Here is a 24,750-nt window from a genome sequence, read left to right as displayed (position 1 = left end):
AACACCAGCCAGAATGGTCCACACAATAAGTAAACCGTATTAACCAAACACCAGCCAGAGTGGTCCACACTAGTGAATGACTTAGTTTCCACGATTTTCGTTCACTGATTTGTGGCACACGAATCTTTGTAAATTAACTTAAAAAGCTGAAGCGTGATTAGCTAGCTACATGTGGTGAAATCTCCCTATAGACATTTTCTATGATGAAACAAGATGAGTGAGGGTGGACAGATAAGGAAATACTGTCTGTAAACCTCACTTTGTTTTCCTTTGTGTGTGTCATCATAGTTCAGTGACCCATGACTTTGAAAGTTTCACATTAACAAATTATTTCGAAAACCAGTGTTTTAATAGCTCTTTATTATCCTAATTAAACTAAATTGAACTAAATATACTGTAATATGATAGACATTTGCTATTTGAGAAATTATTTATGTTATTGGCACAACTCCAGTGCAGGTTGACGGGGTCTAATCGGTGTACACAGCACCATGCGTGTTTCGTTTGATTTCGTCGTCACAGTTCAGTGACCTATGGCCTCGAAATAATAAAATTAATAAATCAGTTCTAAAATAAGTTTTTTGTAACTCTTATTATCCTAATAACGTTTTAGGGTGGAGTGGTCCACACAAATGAACGACTGAGTTTCCATGATTTTTGTTCACTGAACTGTGGTACACGTATAGTATCTTTGTAAATTTAATGGTAGAAGCTGAATAGCTAGCTACATGGGTTGAAATCTTCTTATAGACATTTTCTTTGATGAAACAAGATGAGTAAAGGTTATCTTGAGGTTATCTTCAGATGATTTCGGGGCTTAGTGTCCCCATGGCCCGGTCCTCGACCAGGCCTCCTTTTTGTTACACATCCCCCAGGAAGCAGCCCGTAGCAGCTGTCTAACTCCCAGGTACCAATTTACTGCTAGATAACAGGGACATCAGGGTGAAAGAAACATTTTGCTCATTTGTCTCCGCCTCCACCAGGGATCAAACTCAGAACCTCAGGACCACGAATCCGAAGCGCTGTCCACCCAGCTGTCAGGCGCCCTTGAGATAAGGGTGGACAGGGTGGACAGATAAGGGACAGAAAATGTTAAATTCCCTTCATATTGACAGATTGAAATAAAAAATTTCCTCCCTCCCTCACTGGCTCAACCTCCCTTACTGTCTCTCCCTCCCTCACTGGCTCAACCTCCTTTACTGTCTCTCCCTCCCTCAGTGGCTCAACCTCCCTTACTGTCTCCCACTCCCTCACTGGCTCAACCTTCCTTACTGCCTCTCCCTCCCTCAGTGGCTCAACCTCCCTTACTGTCTCTTCCTCCCTCACTGGTTCAACCTCCTTTACTGTCTCTCCCTCCCTCACTGGCTCAACCTTCCTTACTGCTTCTCCCTCCCTCACTAGCTCAACCTTCCTTACTGCCTCTCCCTCCCTCACTGGCTCAACCTCCCTTACTGTCTCTCCCTCCCTCACTGACTCAACCTTCCTTACTGCTTCTCCCTCCCTCACTGGCTCAACCTTCCTTACTGCTTCTCCCTCCCTCACTGGCTCAACCTTCCTTACTGCCTCTCCCTCCCTCACTGGCTCTACCTCCCTTACTGTCTCAACCTCCCTTACTGTCTCCCCCTCCCTCACTGACTCAACCTTCCTTACTGCCTCTCCCTCCCTCATAACATGAGAACTGCAAGTCATGGAGTAGGGAACCACTAACGGGGTCAGAAGAAGCCTCCCACCCACCAAGACCTCTCTCCCCCCCCCCCCCCCCCCTCCTAGATTCCATACAGTCTGTCTGCCCCTGCTCTCGCAGATGCCAACTGTGCAGAATTCATAAATAAAACCATTTGTTTAATTAATAAACAGGACGCAATAAAACAGGCTAATGATTAATATTGTATAGAAACACACGAAAATTAACATATTTTGGCATAAATATTGTATAGCTAAGATTAAAATTTTTAATGCAGTATGGGTGGGAGGGTTTGGCAACCATCACTTGATCAGCGCTCCTTCCCTCCCTCCATCCCTCTCCCTCTCAATCACTGCCTCCCCTCCCTCCCTCCTAGACTGCTTCTATATCTCTCTCCCTCAATGCCTTTATCCATCACTGCCTCCTCTCCCTCCCTCCCTCACTGCCTCCCCTCCCTCCCTCCATCACTGCCTCCCCTCACTGTTTCTATCTCTCCCTGCCTTTCCCCCTCAATGCCTCCATCAATCACTCTCTCCCTCCATCTATCACTGCCTCCCCTTTCTCCCTCACTGCCTCCCCTCAATGCTTCTATCTCTCCCTGCCTCTCCCCTTCAATGCCTCCATTAATCTTTGGACCGCGCATATTTCCATGCATATTGGGGGCCTTATTTCGAAAAATATTCAAATTATGTACAAATGACTTAAAAATGTTAAACAATTCTCACACTTATTAGCTTTGGTATCGTGAAACTTTCATCAAAATATTTTCAGAAAATGATTTAAATGAATTTTAAAAAAATAAGAACGTTTCGTTGATAAGGAGAACAGCTCCTTATAACCGGAACTGAAGGATAATGCAGTAATAAAGAGATGCAAGCACCTCTCCGACGCTCAAAAGACGAAGAATAGTAGTAAGAAGTGTCCACAAAGTGGATATGCAGATTGTGCCTTTATATCATTGCTGAGTAATACATAATAACTCAAATAATAATGAGTAACTATGTTATTATGCTCTATGTTGTAATATATCATATACATACATTGTCCAATTTTAATAAATGTTACTTTTATCAATGTTCCAAAAATATATATTTTTAAGATTTTAGTTTTTTTTCTCTTTGGTTTATTAACTGATTTTATTGTAACCCTTACATCCTGGAGAATGCATATATTCCCAAAACTATGTGAAGAAAGAATGAAATTGGTCAACAAATAAGTCAATCACAACTCGCAAAACTTGGAACTTTTAACTTTTTGGGGCTGATTTTTTCTCTGATTTTAAACTCTATTTACTTTGTCTCTTTAGGTTGTTTTGATGATTAGGGACCATATTAGGGTTTTTTCACTTAGATAAAGTATACCCCTAAATATATCCCTTAAATCATTATAATTATTATATTTATCCCTATATTTTTTGTTTTTTGGGGGTTATTTTTTCTTCACTTCATTTCAACACATATTGACCTACAACTTTCACATATTTGAGTACGAATGCCAAACAATGTTTATTAAAACTTACAATTAAATTATCAAATTAAAACTACCTTTATTCATTGTTGATAACTTCAACTTCAATTATCTCTAAAACTAGAATTTTATCTTTGAGTGGCTTCTAAAATTCCAGTTTTTTACCGATTCTCACTATTTTGACATATTGTGTGCTCAGCTGTCTGTTCTACAATCCCTACAGAATGGATTTTTCATAACATTTATACATTTGGAGTTATACTTTTTTTGGTCTAAATTTGCCACATACTGTATTTCAAATGCCTTATTGACGATTTTTTTTACAGTAAACTATACAGAAAACCTATATTCTAATTTGATGAAAATGAAGATCATATGCTATTATGAGAGAATAATAATATTAACCACTTAACTGCACCAAACCAAGTATTCTCGGTGGGCGGGAAACTGCGCCAACCGAGAAAACTCTTTTTGATTTTTCCGTACCCATTCTAAATATGTACAAGGTTGGTTGTGTACGAAATGGACTCTTAGGACCTCCAGTGAGAGGTAGCCATCTTGGAAAAAATTTCCAGCATGCTCTAGGGTTGCTGGCTGGGATAGTACTGAATGAGCAACCACGGGTGGCGCACGCACCTCTGGCTCCCAAACACCAGTCTGACGTGGTGTTGAAAGATAACACTGTCAGTGAAATTCAAACCTTATTGTTTGAAGAACATAAGGGTCATAATATTGGTGAAGCTAGGGGCAATAAGGACCTAACACAAAGGTCGGATGCAAGTGATACAGCACCTATGAGGACGATACAGCGAGCGTATCCAGTTGTAGTTCTGAGTGTCACCCTTGAAATCCTATGCTATCTCCAATTTATTTAGATGATACATAGATGAATCGTTTTCTGCGTTCAGTGATGATGCATCTGATACAAGTAGCATAGATGAACAGTGTTAGCGGCTTCCATGGTGGTGTTTTCCATAGATATTTTCAAGAATACCTGAATCTCTTCCTAACTGACGGACACTCTTTGAGGCTAGCTGAATCTCTTTCTGACTGACGGACACTCTTTGAGGCAAGCTGAATCTCTTCCTGTGTGGGACAATACAAAGCGATGTTTACAAGACTATCTTACAAACTGATCTTTTCCTATAATCTTTTCAATACTATCTTATGCTTTACAGACTTGGCTACATGCAACCTACAAGTACTAAAGCCAAGGGTGTACGTGAGTGCATTATTTGCAAGCATACAGAATGAAGAAACAGGAAGCGAAAATTTATCTGTACCTGGTGCACTGAGAGCGAAGTCGCGCTGTGTACCATGGACTACTTCGTTGATTATTACTCACTTCCGAAGTACTGAGTGTGTAATACAGTGTGTTACTGTGTAAATAGTGTGTGAAACTGTACATATTGTAATTTTAGTGAATTTTTAACAGGTAATATTGCGACAATAAACATTTATTGTTGACACATTCCTGACACATGTATCACAGTTCCATGGAACATTATGAACGTTCTACTGTATACATATTGTAAAGGTTATCTTGAGATGATTTCGGGGCTTTAGTGTCCCGCGGCTCGGTCCTCGACCAGGCCTCCACCCCCAGGAAGCAGCCTGTAACAGCTGACTAACACCCAGGTACCTATTTTACTGCTAGGTAACAGGGGCATTCAGGGTGAAAGAAACTTTGCCCATTTGTTTCTGCCTCGTGCGGGAATCGAACCCGCGCCACAGAATTACGAGTCCTGCGTGCTATCCACCAGGCTACGAGGCCCCCCTCACACATATATGGACACAAGGACACAAATATGCAGCATATACGATAAAAAAACTAATAAAACCGCATTAGAAATACATAAAACAAATAATTGAAAATATATTTGTGGCAACACCCTATGCTTGAATGGCCAGCGCGACCGTGTCTGGGCGATTCACGCACAGGCGACCAAGCCCTGATGACGTTACAGCGCACCTTGTCCACATCCCCACAGCCAAAGTTAAGTGGAATTTGGTATTTATTTTTACATAGACATGTTCAGGGAAGGGAATTTATCATTTTACGAAGAAAAAAGAATTGTTTGGGAACACTTTATTTCATGCACACCGGGGAAATTTCACAATAAACTCGGCGCAGCACGGAAATTAAATGAACACTTAGTGATAGTTCATATTTTTTATTCTGAATTGAAAATCTGAAGTTTTCAATATTCAATTTTAAAATTAATTTTGATTCTCTTGTTTTTCAAGTTACGCTGTGAACATTTATACAAAGTTGGAGCATTTACCTAGTTGATTATGGAAAAAAATTGGAAAGTGTTTGTGCAAGTTTTAAAAACTTATCTAAAATTATTTTGTCAAATCATATAAAGGGGTACCTCGGTTTAAGAGTTTAATCCGTTCCTGGAGACCGCTCGTAATCCAAAAGCTCATAACCCGAAGCTAATTTCCCCATAAGAATTAATGGGAAATGAATTAATCAGTTCCTGACTACCCAAAAACCTCACTTCAAACTAAATTTTATACCTAATTCATCAAAATCTACATTACAAAACTATGTTCACATTATTACTTACCATTGCTGATGAATGCTGTAGGCGCATGGAAGATGGTGAGGAGGGGGGGAGGAGGTGTAACTGTTTGGAAGAGGAGTCCCCTTCCATTATAACATCAGGCAGTGAGGACCTCTCAGGGGTGCATTCTCTGGCACGTTTTGCCTGCATACCACTAGGTCCTGGTTGTGGTTCACTGCTCGATGTTCTCACAACAAATCTGTCCATGAAGATTGTTTTTCCCTTCTTCGCAAGATCTCTCTGTAGAGAGGCATCACATTGTCATTGAAAAGATTAATGCAACGTCCTACTACAGCTTTCTCTGGGTGAGTTTTTTCAACAAAAGTTTGAATCTCTTCCCACATCTGACACCACTTCTTAATTTCTGCAGAAGGGACATTCTGTACTGACTCATCCTCCTGCACTGGAGAAACATCCTCAGCTGGGTCTTCTTTCTGTTTCTTTTGAAGAGCTTGGAGTTCTTCTGTGGTCAGTTCTTCGTTGTCGTCTTCCACCATCTCCTCCACATTATCACCATCCAATTCCAAGCCCATTTGCTGGCCCAGAGTAACAATTTCCTCAACAATAGGCGCACCATTTACAGGCTCAAACCCCTCAAAGTCTAATTCTGTCACACATTCAAGCCATAATTTTCTCCAGCCAGAGATCAGGGTTCTTTGAGTCACTTCTTGCCAGGCTTTGTCAACGAGTTTTAAAGAACTACAAATGTTAAAATGGTGTTTCCAGAACTCTTTGAAGGTGAGGTTTGTAGCTTCAGTCACTTCAAAACATTTCCGGAAAAGTGCTCTTTCATAAAGTTTCTAAAAATTCGCTATGATTTTCTGGTCCATAGGCTGAATTAGAGGAGTGGTGTTACGAGGAAGGAACTTTACTGTGAGAAATTTATTGTATTTGTGCAACAATTCATCTTCCAATCCTGGAGGATGAGCAGGAGCATTGTTGAGGAGAAGAAGGACCTTGAGTGGCAAATGTTTCTCTTGCAGATATTTTTCTATGGCAGGGCACACCACTTCATTCACCCAGTTCGAAAAAAAATCCTAATCACCCATGCCTTATTATTAGCCCTCCACATCACACACATTTGGTTTTTCTGCACTTGATACTGTTTGAAAACCCTTGGATTTTCAGAATGATACACTAGCAAGGGTTTAATTTTCAAATGGCCACTCGCATTTGAACACAGCATAAGCGTAAACCTATCATTCATAGGCTTGTGTCCGGGCAATGCTTTTTCCTCCTTGGTAATGTATGTCATCTTAGGCAATCTTTTCCAGAACAGTCCTGTTTCATCACAATTAAACACCTATTGTGGTAGGTATCCCTCAGCCTCTGCAAACTCTTTAAATTCTTCAATAAATTTTTCAGCCGCTGGTTGAAATTGAAATTGAAATAAGTTTATTCAGGTAAAATACACACAAAGGGATGAGGTAGCTCAAGCTATTCTCACCCCGTTTAGTATATCGTGTTAATACATACATAGACACACATCACAAACAATAAACATATTACCGAACATTCTGAGAGATAAATATATACATTCCTCCTTTACACAAGTAGTATGGTATGCTGCTGGTTAGTCTGAGCTGGCAACCTCCCCATGCCTCACATCACTATGAATACCGCTTCATTTTCTAAATTCTCAAACCATCCCCTGCTTGCCTTAACCCTCAAACCACTAGGAGTCCAAATGGCTTCAACACCCCACAGGCGCAACCAAAAAAAATTGCAAAAAATTATTTCGTCTTATAAACGTGTTCATTTTTGTTCCCTGATCACGGAAAAAATACAGTGTGTCCTCACTTGAACGAACGATATGGGGCGAAGCCGATTCGTTCCAGTGCGAAATTCGTTCCATCCGTCCGGCCCCAACACCCTTCTTATTTTTTTTTTTTAAACATATGCCAGGACACATTAGTTTGTTTCTTTGTTGTGTGGTGCTTCATTATAATATCTTTCATGCTCTTTTAGTGTCAATAATAATCTGAGATGCGAGAATCACCATCCCCCACCCCACTCACACCACCCACACCATCCCCCACACCACCCACACCATCCTCTACACCACCCACACCATCCTCCACACCACCCACACCATCCTCCACACCACCCATACCATCCCCACACCACCCATACCATCCCCCACACCACCCACACCATCCCCCACACCCCCACACCATCCCCAACACCCCCACACCATCCCCCACACCACCCACACCATCCCCAACACCCCCACACCATCCTCCACACCACCCACACCATCCCCCACACCACCCACACCATCCCCCACACCACCCATACCATCCCCCACACCATCCCCAACACCCCCACACCATCCCCCACACCACCCACACCATCCCCCACACCACCCACACCATCCCCCACACCACCCCCCACACCACCCATACCATCCCCCACACCACCCACACCATCCTCCACACCACCCACACCATCCTCCACACCATCCACACCATCCTCCACACCACCCACACCATCCCCCACACCACCCATACCATCCCCACACCACCCACACCATCCTCCACACCACCCACACCATCCTCCACACCACCCATACCATCCCCACACCACCCACACCATCCCCCACACCACCCACACCATCCTCCACACCCCCACACCATCCTCCACACCACCCATACCATCCCCACACCACCCACACCATCCTCCACACCACCCACACCATCCTCCACACCACCCATACCATCCCCAACACCCCCACACCATCCCCCACACCACCTACACCATCCCCAACACCCCCACACCACCCACACCATCCCCCACACCACCCATACCATCCCCCACACCACCCACACCATCCTCCACACCACCCACACCATCCTCCACACCATCCACACCATCCTCCACACCACCCACATCATCCCCGACACCACCCATACCATCCCCACACCACCCACACCATCCTCCACACCACCCACACCATCCTCCACACCACCCATACCATCCCCACACCACCCACACCATCCCCCACACCACCCACACCATCCTCCACACCACCCACACCATTCGCCACACCACCCACACCATCCGCCACACCACCCACACCATCCCCCACACCATCCCCAACACCACTAACACCATTCGCCCCCACCACCCACACTCCCCACACCACCACCCACACCATCCTCCACACCACCCACACCACCCATACCATCCCCACACCACCCATACCATCCCCACACCACCCATACCATCCCCACACCACCCATACCACCCACACCATCCCCCACACCACCCCCCACACCACCCACACCATCCCTCACACCACCCACATCATCCCTCACACCACCCACACCATCCCCCACACCACCCACACCATCCCCCACACCACTAACACCATTCGCCCCCACCACCCACACTCCCCACACCACCACCCACACACCCCACACCACCACCCACACCATCCTCCACACACCCCACACCACCCACATCATCCCCCACACCACCCACACCCCCACACCATCCCTATTGAAGCAGCAGGCTTGGAAGCGTCTCAACTCGCCCGACAAAAAAAATAATGGGTTGACAGGTCTCTCACACCTCCAGGACCCCCCCCCCACCCCCCAGGTACCCGGCCATACACACCACCACAATGCCAAGTCAGCTATTGTTTTCTACAGGAAACAATAAAACATGTTAATGATTAATAATGTATATCAATACACGAAAATTAACATATTTTGGCATAAATATTTTACAGCTAAGATTGAGATTTATAATAGAGTATGAATGAGAGGTTTGGCAGCCATGCATGGTGAGCATGGCATGGCCCTTTTCTCTCCACTTCCACCTCCCCTGACAACACCTTCCACCACTGACCCCACCTGCCTCTTTCCACCACCTGCCTCCCCTGACACCGCCTGCCTCCCCTGACCCCACCTGCCTCCCCTGACCCCGCCTGCCTCCCCTGACCCCGCCTGCCTCCCCTGACCCCGCCTGCCTCCCCTGACCCCGCTTGCCTCCCCTGACCCCGCCTGCCTCCCCTGACACCGCCTGCCTCCCCTGACACCGCCTTCCTCCCCTGACCCTGCCTGCCTCCCCTGACCCCACCTGCTTCCCCTGACCCCACCTGCCTCCCCTGACCCCACCTGCCTCCCCTGACCCCACCTGCCTCCCCTGATACCGCCTGCCTCCCCTGACCCCGCCTGCCTCCCCTGACACCGCCTGCCTCCCCTGACACCGCCTGCCTCCCCTGACCCCACCTGCCTCCCCTGACCCCACCTGCCTCCCCTGACCCCGCCTGCCTCCCCTGACCCCGCCTGCCTCCCCTGACCCCGCCTGCCTCCCCTGACCCCGCCTGCCTCCCCTGACACCGCCTGCCTCCCCTGACACCGCCTTCCTCCCCTGACCCTGCCTGCCTCCCCTGACCCCACCTGCCTCCCCTGACCCCACCTGCCTCCCCTGACCCCACCTGCCTCCCCTGATACCACCTGCCTCCCCTGATACCACCTGCCTCCCCTGACCCCGCCTGCCTCCCCTGACACCGCCTGCCTCCCCTGACACCGCCTGCCTCCCCTGACCCCACCTGCCTCCCCTGACCCTGCCTGCCTCCCCTGACCCCGCCTGCCTCCCCTGACCCCGCCTGCCTCCCCTGACACTGCCTGCCTCCGCTGACACCACCTGCCTCCCTTAACCCCACCTGCCTCCCCTGACACCACCTGCCTCCCCTGACACCACCTGCCTCCCCTGACCCCACCTGCCTCCCCTGACACCACCTGCCTCCCCTGACCCCACCTGCCTCCCCTGACCCCACCTGCCTCCCCTGATACCACCTGCCTCCCCTGATACCACCTGCCTCCCCTGACACCACCTGCCTCCCCTGACCCCGCCTGCCTCCCCTGACCCTGCCTGCCTCCCCTGACCCCGCCTGCCTCCCCTGACCCCGCCAGCCTCCCCTGACACCACCTGCCTCCCCTAACCCCACCTGCCTCCCCTGACCCCGCCTGCCTCCCCTGATACCACCTGCCTCCCCTGACCCTGCCTGCCTCCCCTGACCCTGCCTGCCTCCCCTGACCCCGCCTGCCTCCCCTGACACCGCCAGCCTCCCCTGACACCACCTGCCTCCCCTAACCCCACCTGCCTCCCCTGACACCACCTGCCTCCCCTGACCCCACCTGCCTCCCCTGACCCCACCTGCCTCCCCTGATACCACCTGCCTCCCCTGATACCACCTGCCTCCCCTGACACTGCCTGCCTCCCCTGACACTGCCTGCCTCCCATGACACTGCCTGCCTCCCATGACACCGCCTGCCTCCTTTGACACCACCTGCCTCCCCTGATACCACCTGCCTCCCCTGACCCCGCCTGCCTCCCCTGACCCTGCCTGCCTCCCCTGACCCCGCCTGCCTCCCCTGACACCGCCAGCCTCCCCTGACACCACCTGCCTCCCCTAACCCCACCTGCCTCCCCTGACACCACCTGCCTCCCCTGACCCCACCTGCCTCCCCTGACCCCACCTGCCTCCCCTGATACCACCTGCCTCCCCTGATACCACCTGCCTCCCCTGATACCACCTGCCTCCCCTGACACTGCCTGCCTCCCATGACACCGCCTGCCTCCCATGACACCGCCTGCCTCCTTTGACACCACCTGCCTCCTCTGACACCACCTGCCTCCCCTGACCCCACCTGACTCCCCTGACCCCACCTGCCTCCCCTGACCCCACCTGCCTCCCCTGACACCACCTGCCTCCCCTGACCCCGCCTGCCTCCCCTGACCCCACCTGCCTCCCATGACACCGCCTGCCTCCTCTGATACCACCTGCCTCCCCTGACACCGCCTGCCTCCCCTGACACCGCCTGCCTCCCCTGACACCACCACAAATGATGCCAGCCACCTCACCAAGGCCTAACGTTCACACGACCTGTGCTTGTTTTATTGGCCTCCTCAAAATTTATTTTAAATAGGTATTAGTACAGTACGTAGGCAGTTAAAGGAGGGAGGGAGGGATCCAGGAAACAACCCCCCCCCCCTCCCATGGCTGAGGGAGCGACCGGCCGGCCACACAATGCCAGCTGTTATCTACACCCCAATTGTATTAAAAATTCTGTGAAAAGGAAATGTGTTCAAACTGTTTAAAATATGTACTGTATATATTACAATTTTCACCATTATTATTGCTCCAATATGACATTTTTCTAATAAAAAGGCTATTTTCAGTGTAGATAATGCGATAATTATCATTAAATTGACTATTGGCATCTGATGACGAGAGGAGAGTGAGTGGTCTGTGGTCAGGTGGAGGAAGGAGGGTGGGGGCGGGGGAGCATGGAGGCGCCAGTCACGTGTTGCCTCTTCTGACACCACTTGCCTCCTGGCAACAACTCTCTCACTAATGCCCCCTGACACCATTTTATCACCATTTTTATCACCATTTCTCCCTAGAAACAATGGGTAAGGATAATAAAACACTACATAACTGTTTACACTCTGGCAAATCATAGTTGATGACAGCCAGCTCTGACGCTCGGCCTCAGTGACCGCTTGGACGAACATTCCTCACTTAATCGAACATTTGTATGTTCCACTGAACATTTGGTACCGAATTCAATTTGTTCGGCTCTTCCGGGAATTCGATAGAGCGGGGTTCGTTAGTCTGAGGAAGCACTGTACCAGAAAAATCGTAGGTGGCATATTTTAGCAACAATTGGGGTAGGGAAGTCTGGCAAAAAAAAGTCGTTGACAGAGCCTTTTTTTTTTTTTTTTTTTTTTTTTTTTGAGATATACAAGAGTTGTTACATTCTTGTACAGCCACTAGTACGCGTAGCATTTCGGGCAAGTCCTTAATCCTATGGTCCCTGGAATACGATCCCCTGCCGCGAAGAATCGTTTGAAGCCTTCGTCAGACAAGGTCTACTCCGCTCGAGCTATCAGGCAGCAGTTGCCACAAATATATTATTACAGTGGCACCTCGACATACGATTGCCCCTACTTACGATAATTTCGAGGTACGATGTAAATTTCATAAAAAAATGCAACTCGACATCTGATGGTGTCGTCGACTTCCGATATTTGTTAGTACACATTCGGGTCGACCGAGCGCGTGGTTCCCGGTCACGCGGCCGACCTGCTTCAGTTTACTACAGCTGCCCGCTTAGTGACGATCGCGCCTATAAGAAATTCCACTTCTGTGGTGATTTTTTGCATTTTGAACATTAAAGTAATTATTATATATCATGCCATGAGTCCCAGGAAAGTCAGTGGTAAGGTTCAACATATGAAAACCCATTAAGGGTGACCATAGAGCAGAAACAAGAGTACAGAATGTCTCTTCCTCAACAATTAAGAAAATGTGTGCAGCATGGGAAAAATTGCAAACCTTTGCTGAAATTACTCACCCAAATCAAGCTGCAGTAGGTCGTTGCCTTAACCTATTCAATGACACTGTGATACATCATTACAGACAAATGTTAAAACGAAGGGAAAAACAAATGTCTCTTGACAAATTTGTAGTGAGAGAAACAAGCACTAAACCACAACCAGGTCCTAGTGGTATTCAGGTAAAATGTAGGAGAGAGAGCACCTCAGGGAAAACATCACTGCCTGATGTGATAATGGAAGGGGACTCCCCTTCCAAACAGTAACAACTCTCTTCCTCCCCGTCATCACCATCTTCCATACGCCATCAAGAGCCCTCCATAAAGGTAAGAGAAACTTTGGTACTGTATTGTAGTTAGAAAAAAACATTGTATTTAGTATAAAATGTATTTGTATGTTAATATTTTGGAGGGTGGGGAACAGATAAATTCAATTCCCTTTATTTCTTATGGGAAAAATTGTTTCGACTTACGATCCGTCTCTGGGAACGGATTAGCATCGTAAGTCGAGGCCCCCATTGTACCTAATTATTTCAATGTCTCTGATTGATTTTTTCTTATTTTTTTTTGCAGTAACATTATTTAATACAGTGAATTATGATATATTTATATAAAAAATGTGTGAACCATCGCTGTACTCAAAATTATGGTGTGCATATTAGTGATTCAATTATTTTGTTCATAAAACAATAAACAAGTAGTTTTGCTGTTATTACACTATATACACAGGTTATATATAAGTATCTGCATGTTTTGCTCACAATAACGAACCACTAAGTGTGTATTGTGAGTCAAAATGCAACGAGGAGTGACCGCCACACACCAGCCTGCCACTCCCCTCCCTCAACAAGACCTCACTCGCCCCATTCTCCTCCCACAATGCTGTTTTTTTTTGCATTTATTCACTATACACAGATGTTATATATAAGTATTTACATGTTTTGTTCCCCATAACTGTACATCTAAGCTTGTATGGTGAGTAAAGGCACAAAGACGTAGCTACTCACACAGTCAGCTGGAAGCGGCCGCCCTCAAGGCCAGACGCACTAATATTTCTCCTCCGACAATACTGCTTGTGGTGTTATTATGCTATATACACACACATTATATATAAGTATCTACCTGTTTTATTCACCATACCAGCACAAATAAGCTGGAAAAAGAGGCGATATGATCACTACGTACAAAATAGTAACACGAATCGATAAAATTGATAGGAAAAGACCATAGTGGCCACCAGTAAACAACATGATAAGTCGTGCAGACGACGCACCTCCCTCACCAAAATGGCGGCTCCCAACTTACTCCTATTGCTGGTATTACACTCTATACACACGTTTTATATAAGTACTGTATCTACATTTGTCTTCACCATAGCGAAACACTAAGCTGGTATGGTGAGTGCAGTCAATAAAAGGTGGCCACACACGTCAGAAGACAACGTCACCACCCTCCCTCCCACAGCATTACTCCTCCCTCCATGGTGCACAGTGCTAAATATCACCACAATCCTGCTATTATCAGAAACCTGGTCAGTTTTATCAGTCAGGGGTCTTCTCTAATACTATCATCGCTAAATAATAGCATGAACATATATTTTTACTTTTTAAGCGATACTGTGGTCACAAGATGAACAGCAGTGCTGTGAGCTCATGCTGCGTGCGTCAGCCTTGGTGGCTTGCTCAATACTGACGCTCTCACACCGAGGAATGTTGGCCACGATTTTTTTCTAGGTGGCGTCTGTCAACTATCGGTCGTGGCTGCACTATAGCTGCCCCTATCCCATGTGGGGCATTTAAATTAAGGCGCTAGACACTAAAACAGCTATTAATGTATTGCACAGTTTCGGTTTTGTTACCGAAATCATCTATATATGTATTGCGCGGTTTAAGGGTTAAATATGCAAAAACTAGAAGATAGAAGAAAAAGAGGCGATATGATCACTACGTACAAAATAGTAACACGAATCGATAAAATTGATAGGAAAGAATTCCTGAGACCCGTAACTTCAAGAACAAGAGATCATAGATTTAAACTAAGGAAACAAAACTGCTGGAGAAATATAAGAAAATTCACTTTTGTAAACAGTGGTAGACGATTGGAACAAGTAAGGTGAGATGGTGGTGGAAGCCAAAACTGTCAGTAATTTCAGAGCGTTATATGACAAAGAGTGCTGGGGACACCACGAGCATGGTTCTTATCCTGTAACTACACTTAGGTAATTACACTTAGGTAATTACCTAGCACGAGCAAAGCAGTAGCTAGCACCAGTATAACAGCAGCCAACTTAACACAGTGAAGTTAACAAACCCATTAAGATTTCAACTTCGATTCAACAGAGCAGAAGTTGTTGTTAAACACATGGGACAAAATCTAACTGAAGCGACCATACGAGTCATAAATACTCATACTCCGCCCAATTAAAACAGAAACAAGCAACACTTAGTGGGCCAGCCAGAGGCTAAGGGCCCACGCAGGATTACATAAAAAAAAAAAAAAAAGCCAGCATCAGCTCAGAAAAAGCTGAAGCAAACACAGCAGCAGCGAGCACCAGCAAACCTGATGCAAACATCTAAGAACATTGTGTGTGGAGTGTACAGTTAGAACAAGTGTTAAATTTAAGTACATAGTGTGAAAGTGTTAAAATTAGGTTTGCAGTAATTTTAGTGTACAATAGCTTTCATAAACTGTATTGCAGTACTCAATATACAGCAGAACTACTTAATCAATACAGTGGTACCTCGGTTTAAGAGCTTAATCCGTTCCTGGAGACAGCTCGTATTCCGAAGCTAATTTCCCCATAAGAGATAATGGGAAATGAATTAATCGATTCCTGACTACCCCCAAAAAACCCTCATCAAACTATGTTTGATGAGGGTTTGTTGAATGCTGTAGGCGTATGGAAGATGGTGAGGAGGGGGGAGGAGGAGAGGTGTTACTGTTTGGAAGGGGAGTCCCCTTCCATTATCACATCAGGCAGTGAGGACCTTTCTAGTGTGCACTCCCTGGCACGTTTTGCCTGAGTACCACTAGGTCCTGGTTGTGGCTCACTGCTTGATTTTCTCACAACAAATCTGTCCATGGAAGCTTATTTTTCCCTTCTTCGCAAACTGTCTCTGTAGTAAGGCATCACATTGTCATTAAAAAGATTACGGAAACGGCCTACTACAGCTTTCTCTGGATGAGTCTTTTCAATAAAAGTTTGAATCTCTTCCCACATCTGACACCACTTCTTAATTTCTGCAAAAGGGACATTCGCTACTGCCTCATCCTCCTCCACTGGAGAATCATCAGCTGCGTCGTCTTACTCTTCCTTTTGAAGGGCTTGGAGTTCTTCTGTGGTCAGTTCTTCGTTGTCTTCTTCCACCATCTCCTCCACATCATCACCATCCAATTACAAGCCCATTTGCTGGCCCAGAGTAACAATTTCCTCAGCAATAGGCGCATCATTTACAAGCTCAAACCCCTCAAAGTCTAGTTCTGTCACACATTCAGGCCACAATTTTCTCCAGAAAGACATCATGGTTCTTTGAGTTACTTCTTGCCAGGCTTTGTCAACGAGTTTTAAAGCACTACAAATGTTTAAATGGTGTTTCCAGAACTCTTTGAGGGTGATTTTCGTGGCTTCAGTCACTTCAAAACATTTCCGGAAAAGTGCCCTTTCATAAAGTTTCTTAAAATTCGCTAAGGTTTTCTGGTCCATAGGCTGAATTAGAGGAGTGGTTTAGGAGGAAGGAACTTTACTGTGAGAAATTTATTGTATTTGTGCAACAATTCATCTTCCAAGCCTGGAGGATGAGCAGGAGCATAGTCAAGGAGAAGCAGGGCCTTGAGTGGAAAACGTTTCTCCTACACATATTTTTCTATGGCAGGGCACACCACTTCATTCACCCACTCCGAAAAAAAATCCTAGTCACCCATGCCTTACTATTAGCCCTCCACATCACACACATTTGGTTTTACTGCACTTTATACTGTTTGAAAACCCTTAGATTTTCAGAATGATACACAAGAAAGGGTTTAATTTTCAAAACGCCACTTGCATTTGAACACAGTACAAGCGTAAACCTATCATTCATAGGCTTGTGTCTGGGCAATGATTTTTCCTCCTTAGTAATTTATGTCCTCTTAGGCAATCTTTTCCAGAACAGTCCTGTCTCATCACAATTAAACACTTGTTGCGGTAGGTATCCCTCAGCCTCTGCAAACTCTTTAAATTGTTCAATAAATCTTTCAGCCGCTGGGCAAGTATAGTGCATATCGTTGACGTTGATTTGTCGTACTGCCTACAAAGTTCAACAACATGCACCATTTTCATGTTTCCGAATGATCTCTTGTTTTTCCTCTATTGTCATCCTCACTTTTGATTTCTTGGCTTGATCCTTACCACTGGCTTTTTTGGGACCCATGGTGAGATATATAATAACAAATTTTATGCTCAAATAGCAAAAAAATCTGAAAAGAAACAGTAAATCCTTGTGAAGAATTCAGGCGGGATAGTCACTGGGCGCGAGGCACTGGTAAACTGAGTAGCGATTCCCGTGCCAGCACGAGCTAGGTCGGCCTGTACGCGTATCAACACCCTCGTATTCCGATGTAAATTTTTCGAGCAAATCCTGCTCGTATTCCGAAAAACTTGTAAACAAGGACGCTCATATTCTGAGGTACCACTGTACTAGTAATTATGTAATAACAAATATACAAGTTTCCTAAAAAAAATTTGCACAGGTTGAAGTTTCCTTAAAAAATATTGTGAGTTTTTTCCTCCTGGCAGCCTACGTAACGTGCCTCCTCCCTGCCCCAAGTGGACCCGTCGAAGCCTGGTCAAGCCGTGTGCTCCCGTCCCTCGTGTTATACCACAGTGCTGCGCCATTAGTGAAATATTTTTTTAAATAACTTTTTTATTTTCATAGTAACTTTGAACATTTTTGGCCAAGACTATGTCTGGTAGCAGTATCAACTGTTCTGGAGGTGTTAAGAGGAAGAAGGTTGTCCAAACAATTAAAGACAAGTTACGTGTTATACAACTTTGTGAAAATGGCCAGTTGATTTCAAGTGTTGCCAAGGAATTTAATATAGACACTAGTACTGTTTCTGATATAAGGAAACAAAAAGAGAAATATCTGAGATACATTTCAACCAGTGAGGCATCACAGGCAAGCTAAGTGCCTTTAACCAGTGAGGCCTCACAGGCAAGCCAAGAGATCTTAACCAGTGAGGCGCCACAGGCAAGCCAAGTGCCTTCAACCAGTGAGGCATCACAGGCAAGCCAAGCGCCTTCAACCAGTGAGGCCTCACAGGCAAGCCAAGTGCCTTCAACCAGTGAGGCCTCACAGGCAACCCAAATGCCTTCAACTGGTGAGGCTTCAGCAACTGGCAGTCAAAGCTAACTTTGCTTAATGAACTGTACAGTAATTTAAGTGTTAATTTTAGTGTTGTGTTAGTATAGGTTTTGTAAATTGTCAAGAATTCTTAACTTCAAGATGTGTGGCATCAATCCAGAAGACAAACAACAGCAAGGTAAGTTGAGGTTTCTAGTTGAATATTTAATAATTATATGTGGCAAGGCAATTCAAATTATGTTCTTTGTAGTACAAAAATAGTTGGAAATGGTCACTTTTGGACTCAGAGGTGAAAAAGTACTTTTATCCGGAAAACGTGATTATCCGGCTGGGGGGCCTTCCCATATAGTTCGGATAATCGAGTGCAGACAGTACTCTGTATAATTATCTATATTTCTATGCACTATTATGAACAACTAAGCAGTTCTGGTGTGTCTAATAATCTGTGACCATGTTCAGCCTATCTTTACATATTTTAAATTGTAACTACACACATTTTCATCATATTTGTAATGCTTTCATCATAGCTTTTTAAGTGCAATGATGCAGTGTACTGTCAATAATGTTATTTATATCACAGATTATGTAGAACACATATGCACAGGCATATTCATGCCCCTAATATGCACACAACATTGCATTCTTTGAATATTAAAACATATCCCCATGGCAGTCCCCAAGGCGCAGTGGTAAGACTTCCACATGCTCTTCACAAGTGATTTGGCCTGGGTTTGTATCCTGGCCTGGGAGGATTGACTAGGTGCCAATCCTTAACTGTATGCCTTTGTTCACCCAGCAGTGAAAGGGTACCTGGGTGTTAAAGTATTTGGTGGGTCATATTCCAGGGAAAATTAAGATTAAGAACCTGCCCGAAATGCTATACATGCTAGTGGCTTTACAAGAAGGTAAGAACTCTTACATATATAAAATAAACAAAAATATTAGCCTAGGTTAAAAACACAGAATATCCTAGGCAAAGGAGAATCGGGGGTTCTGCAGGATTCACACACTAACACTGGATGAACCTGAGGAGGATCAGCAGAGTCCAACTACACCTGCCTAGGGCTCATCAGGTGACATTTCTTCTGTGCTTGTGCAGAAAAGGAAAATAAATAGCATTTCTGGACCAGATGGTCCAGATAAATATCTAACTATTCAGGGAGGTAAAAAGACCTTAGAATGTAGATAAAGGGGTGTCTGTCATCTGGTGACATTTTAAGGAAAAAGTTAGGTTACAAGAGTTACCTAACAGAAAATGTAGTTACTGCCAGAGGACCCGCAGAAGTGGTCAAGTTTTTATGGGAAAGAAGATGAAGTGATGTCTTTTGTCTTATTCTTTTAGAAAGCACAGGTGGCCACCAGGTGTTCAGTTAAGGAACGAAAATACATACTTAAGAAAGAAAAAGAGGAGTTACTGTGCCAGCAAATTCTTTGTTGAAGGGTGTGGACTCCATCACCGTTCCTTGGGATCCAGGGAGTAAGTGTGGTTCTAAAAGTGTTGCTCTCTGCTGAAGATGGAACCCATATTGAGAAGCAATGCTTAGAAATGAGAGCCATTACTAGAACAGCAGGCATATATTTTCATAGGAGTGGATTTCATAGAACTGAAGAACAAACTACTTACTATTATTAAAAGTGAACAATGTTGCGAGAAACTGTGAAAATTACAAACAACATACAAAAGATATAAAAAATTAAATATGGGAAACTACCACCTCAGTACATTTAAAATGCATATAGTTTTAGAATACAAAAATATTAATTCAGAACCTTTCATAAATCTTAAAAATAGTTAAATTTTTATAAATACATGTTATAATTTATCACGTTCATATGTATCAAAATTTACCCTAAATTTGCCATCCTTGAACACCTGAAGAATGCACAGATCAAACCTCATAGCACCTTGCCAATGGTTTATCTTGAGGTGATCTTGAGATGATTTCGGGGCTTAGCATCCCCGCGGCCTGGTCCTCGACCAGGCCTCCTTTTTGTTACCCCCCCTCCCCCCAGGAAGCAGCTTGTAGCAGCTGTCTAGCTCCCAGGTACCTATTTACTGCTAGGTAACAGGAGCATCAGGGTGAAAGAAACATTTTCCCAATTTGTCTCCGCCTCCAACGGGGATCGAACCCGGAACCTCAGGACTACGAATCCAAAGCACTGTCCACCCAGCTGTATGGAGCCCAGTCAAATCGTACACAAGTACAATCAAATCGTACACAGGTATTTCAAATAAGCTCATTTCTAAATTGTTAAAACTATATATATTGTTTGGTTAGGTTGTGTTACATCATGTTAGGCTAGGTGAGGGAGCCAGTCGGTCGAGCGGACAGCACGCGGGACTTGTGATCCTGTGGTCCTGAGTTCGATCCCAGGCACCGGCGAGAAACAATGGGCAGAGTTTCTTTCACCCTATGCCCCTGTTACCTAGCAGTAAAATAGGTACCTGGGTGTTAGTCAGCTGTCACGGGCTGCTTCCTGGGGGTGGAGGCCTGGTCGAGGACTGGGCCACGGGGACACTAAAGCCCCAAAATCATCTCAAGATAACCTTAAGATAGGTTGAATTAGATTTTGTTTTAATGTTCATTGACAAACTGTCTTTGGCATAAAGTATCCTATATTTTTTTCTAACTAACAAAATCCCACAATATAAAATAACATATATATATTATTTTTGTTTAATTTGATTTGTTATCAGGGAACAGGAAGCCTGTACTAAGGCTTGTTTCAAGGTCCCTCCAGGACAAACGAAAGACCTCCCTCCAAGATGTGACCCAAAACAGTTGCCTAAATGCTGGAAGCCTATTTACTGCTAGGTGAACAGGGGCATCAGATAAAAGAAAAAATGCTCAACCATTTCAGATACGACTAGGGATCGAATCCAGGATCCCAACTCGAGTAAAAAACGTAGACCTACAGGACCCATAAATGTTTACACATATCCTCTCAAATAGAGCTCTGGACGACAAGAACCCTGAAGACGCAGCTTCAGACGCAAAACCTACAGAACATTACATGAGTAAACGTGTCAAATGTTTGAAGGTGTGGAACTGTTTCACTGTTAACAAGCATTAATGGGGTCTCGGTAGTAGTCAGTTTCAATCTCTACTCACAATCGAGAATTCTGGGCTCGAATCCCTGGCGGGACAGAAATGGTTGAGGGTGTTTCCCATCAACTAATGCCCCAGTTTACCTAGCAGCCAATAGGTACCCATGAGTTAGTCAGCTTGTTTTGGGGGGTCTGTCTAATTACTGCAAGCTACCACAAGCTACACAAGCTTCACTAAGCTTCCTGGCAATACGTTAGTAATGAATAAATATGATAGGTTAGGCTGACCTGACCTGACCTGACCTGACCTGACCTGACCTGACCTGACCTAACCTAACCTAACCTAACTGACGCTTGGATCGTCGACTTGATTTGGCGTCACCAGCTCTTTATTTTCGTCTAATTTCTTTATAAAATGATACTTTTTCAGATTAAAATTATGTTTTTTCGTGTTGTACATTCAGCACCAACATTATAATGAGTATATATATCATATTTATTCATTACTAACGTATTGCCAGGAAGCTTTGTGAAGCTTGTGTAGCTTGTGGTAGCTTGCGGTAATTAGACGGACCGGTTTTGGGGTTGCATGCTACAGGGGTCAATCATTCGACCTTTGGGGAGACTTCGATATAAACCTAAATAACCGTATAAATATACATTGGCTGCCTGTCCCCAACACAATGAATTATTTTAGAAACAAATTATAAGGCCAAATCTGGACCGAGGATCACCTGGTTATTTTCATTCTCAAGCCATTAAAACTCCTACAAATGACGAATGTGCGACTTTTTCACTTACCTTATGCAATAGTGAATAAAGAATAAACTTTCCAAACTTGTCAGGTTTCGACAGTAAGTGGGTCGATCCAAGAGGGATCTAAGATATTAGTGTTGCTATTATTGGTTGTCGGGACAACAATTGTTGTTGTGTTGATTTAGGGTTGTTGTTGTGTTGATTTAGGGGCGACGACGATCGTGGGCTCGGATGCGACCAAAATATAAGTATAAATATGCTTGTTGTTGGTCGGTTGGGCTCCGTCGTCACTCTCTTGTTCTCTCTTTATTTATTTATTTATTTATTTATTTTTTTTTTTTGAGATATATACAAGAGTTGTTACATTCTTGTACAGCCACTAGTACGCGTAGCGTTTCGGGCAAGTCCTTAATCCTATGGTCCCTGGAATACGATCCCCTGCCGCGAAGAATCGTTTTTTCATCCAAGTACACATTTTACTGTTGCGTTAAACAGAGGCTACAGTTAAGGAATTGCGCCCAGTAAATCCTCCCCGGCCAGGATACGAACCCATGACATAGCGCTCGCGGAACGCCAGGCGAGTGTCTTACCACTACACCACGGAGACTGCCGATTTATTTATTTATTTATGCATATACAAGAATGTACATAAGGAATGTGAGGATACAAATATGGTAATTACAGTCTTGTAAAGCCACTAGCACGCGCAGCGTTTCGGGCAGGTCCTTAATCTAAGAAAATTTTAAGGAGGTAAATACTTGCAAAATTTATAGACAAAAAAATGATAACAGATTACATGGAATGAAAAAAAAAGAAGATGAGAGAAAATTATAGGTACAGTATATTAAAGCACATAGGTAGCTATGATTGATTGCAATGACAGATTGAATGGTAGTTGACAAAAATTGGTAGTCACAATACAGCATATGGCTAGCACATAAAAGAAGACAGCAATGAACACAATGATAAGGTTGTTTGATATTACATAAAAATTAGGAGATTGGGTAACACTAGGTACAGAGCAAATTTAAAGCTCAGTATAGGAAACTAAATAGATGAAGTTAGGTACTTTTTGGTTTTGCTTTTAAATAAGGCAAAAGTTTTACAGTTTTTCAATTCACTAGGGAGTGAGTTCCATAGACTAGGTCCCTTAATTTGCATAGAGTGTTTACACAGATTAAGTTTGACCCTGGGGATATCAAAGAGATATTTATTTCTGGTGTGGTGATAATGGGTCCTATTACATCTGTCCAGGGAGAGTTTCAGAGCATGGTTTGCATTTAAGAACAGGGTTTTGTAAATGTAGTTGACACAAGAGAATGTGTGGACGGAGTTAATATTTAGCAAGTTTAGGGATTTAAACAAGGGAGCTGAGTGTTGTCTGAAAGCAGAGTTAGTTATTATTCTGATAGCAGATTTTTGCTGTGTGATGATGGGCTTAAGGTGGTTTGCAGTGGTAGACCCCCATGCACAGATACCATAATTAAGATAGGGGTAGATTAGTGCATAATATAGTGAGAGGAGAGCAGAGTTAGGAACATAATATCTGATTTTGGAGAGTATACCAACTGTCTTAGAGACTTTCTTAGTTATGTGTTGAATGTGGGTGCTGAAGTTGAGTCTCTTGTCTAGGAATAGGCCAAGAAACTTGCCATCATTTTTATTACTGATGTTAATGTTGTCTATCTGTAGCTGAATTGCATTTGATGATTTGCTTCCAAATAAGATGTAGTAAGTCTTTTCGATGTTTAATGTTAGTTTGTTCGTTGACATCCATAAGTGGACTTTTTTTAATTCATTATTCACAACATTATTTAGTGTATGTGGGTTGAGGTTTGAGTAGATAAGGGTAGTATCGTCAGCAAACAATATAGGTTTGAGAATATTAGAGACATTAGGCAGATCGTTTATATATATAAGAAATAGAAGAGGTCCTAAGATGCTGCCCTGTGGCACTCCAACGGTAATTGGTAGAGTGGAAGAAGTTGTATCATTGATGGTTACATATTGGTGTCTGTCACTAAGATAGGATCGGATGTAATCAAGGGCAAGGCCTCGGATTCCATAATGCTGGAGTTTAAGTAAGAGGTAGTTGTGATTAACAGTATCAAAGGCTTTTCTTAGGTCAATGAAGAGTCCAATCGGAAACTCGTTTTTGTCAAGGGCTGAGTAGATAATGTCAAGGAGACTAATGATTGCATCATTGGTGCTCTTTTGGGACCGGAAGCCAAACTGGCAGGGGCAGAGTATGTCGAATTTTACGAGGTAGGAATAGAGCTGTTTGTAAATAATTTTTTCAAATATTTTTGATAGAATGGGTAGATTTGATATTGGTCTATAATTGTTTATGTCCGCCGGATTGCCTCCTTTATGGACTGGCGTTACTCTTGCTTTTTTGAGGATATCAGGGAAGGTGTGATACTCTATAGATTTGTTGAACAGTAGTGCTATGGGTGGGGCAAGGGCATGGGAGGCTCTCTTGTACACAATGGACGGAATTTCACTGGTGTTCCCTGCCTTGGTTTTTAGAGAA

The 24,750-nt window shown here is 44.4% G+C and overlaps 1 protein-coding gene across 1 annotated transcript in view; it reads right to left on the bottom strand.

Annotated features, from left to right (window-relative positions):
- LOC123772514 (zinc finger protein 84) overlaps window positions 1–22,818 on the bottom strand; it is an 81,028-nt gene extending 58,210 nt beyond the window's left edge. The window contains exon 1 of the mRNA XM_045765751.2: window positions 22,263–22,818. The gene's annotated coding sequence lies outside the window, so the exon portion shown is untranslated. The remainder of the gene's footprint in view (window positions 1–22,262) is intronic.
- Window positions 22,819–24,750: the final 1,932 nt, after the last annotated feature.

Source organism: Procambarus clarkii, chromosome 17, assembly GCF_040958095.1.
Source record: "Procambarus clarkii isolate CNS0578487 chromosome 17, FALCON_Pclarkii_2.0, whole genome shotgun sequence".
Lineage (NCBI taxonomy): Eukaryota > Metazoa > Arthropoda > Malacostraca > Decapoda > Cambaridae > Procambarus > Procambarus clarkii.
The sequence above is the reverse complement of the archived record's forward strand: the minus strand, read 5'-3'. Positions and strand labels throughout refer to the sequence as shown.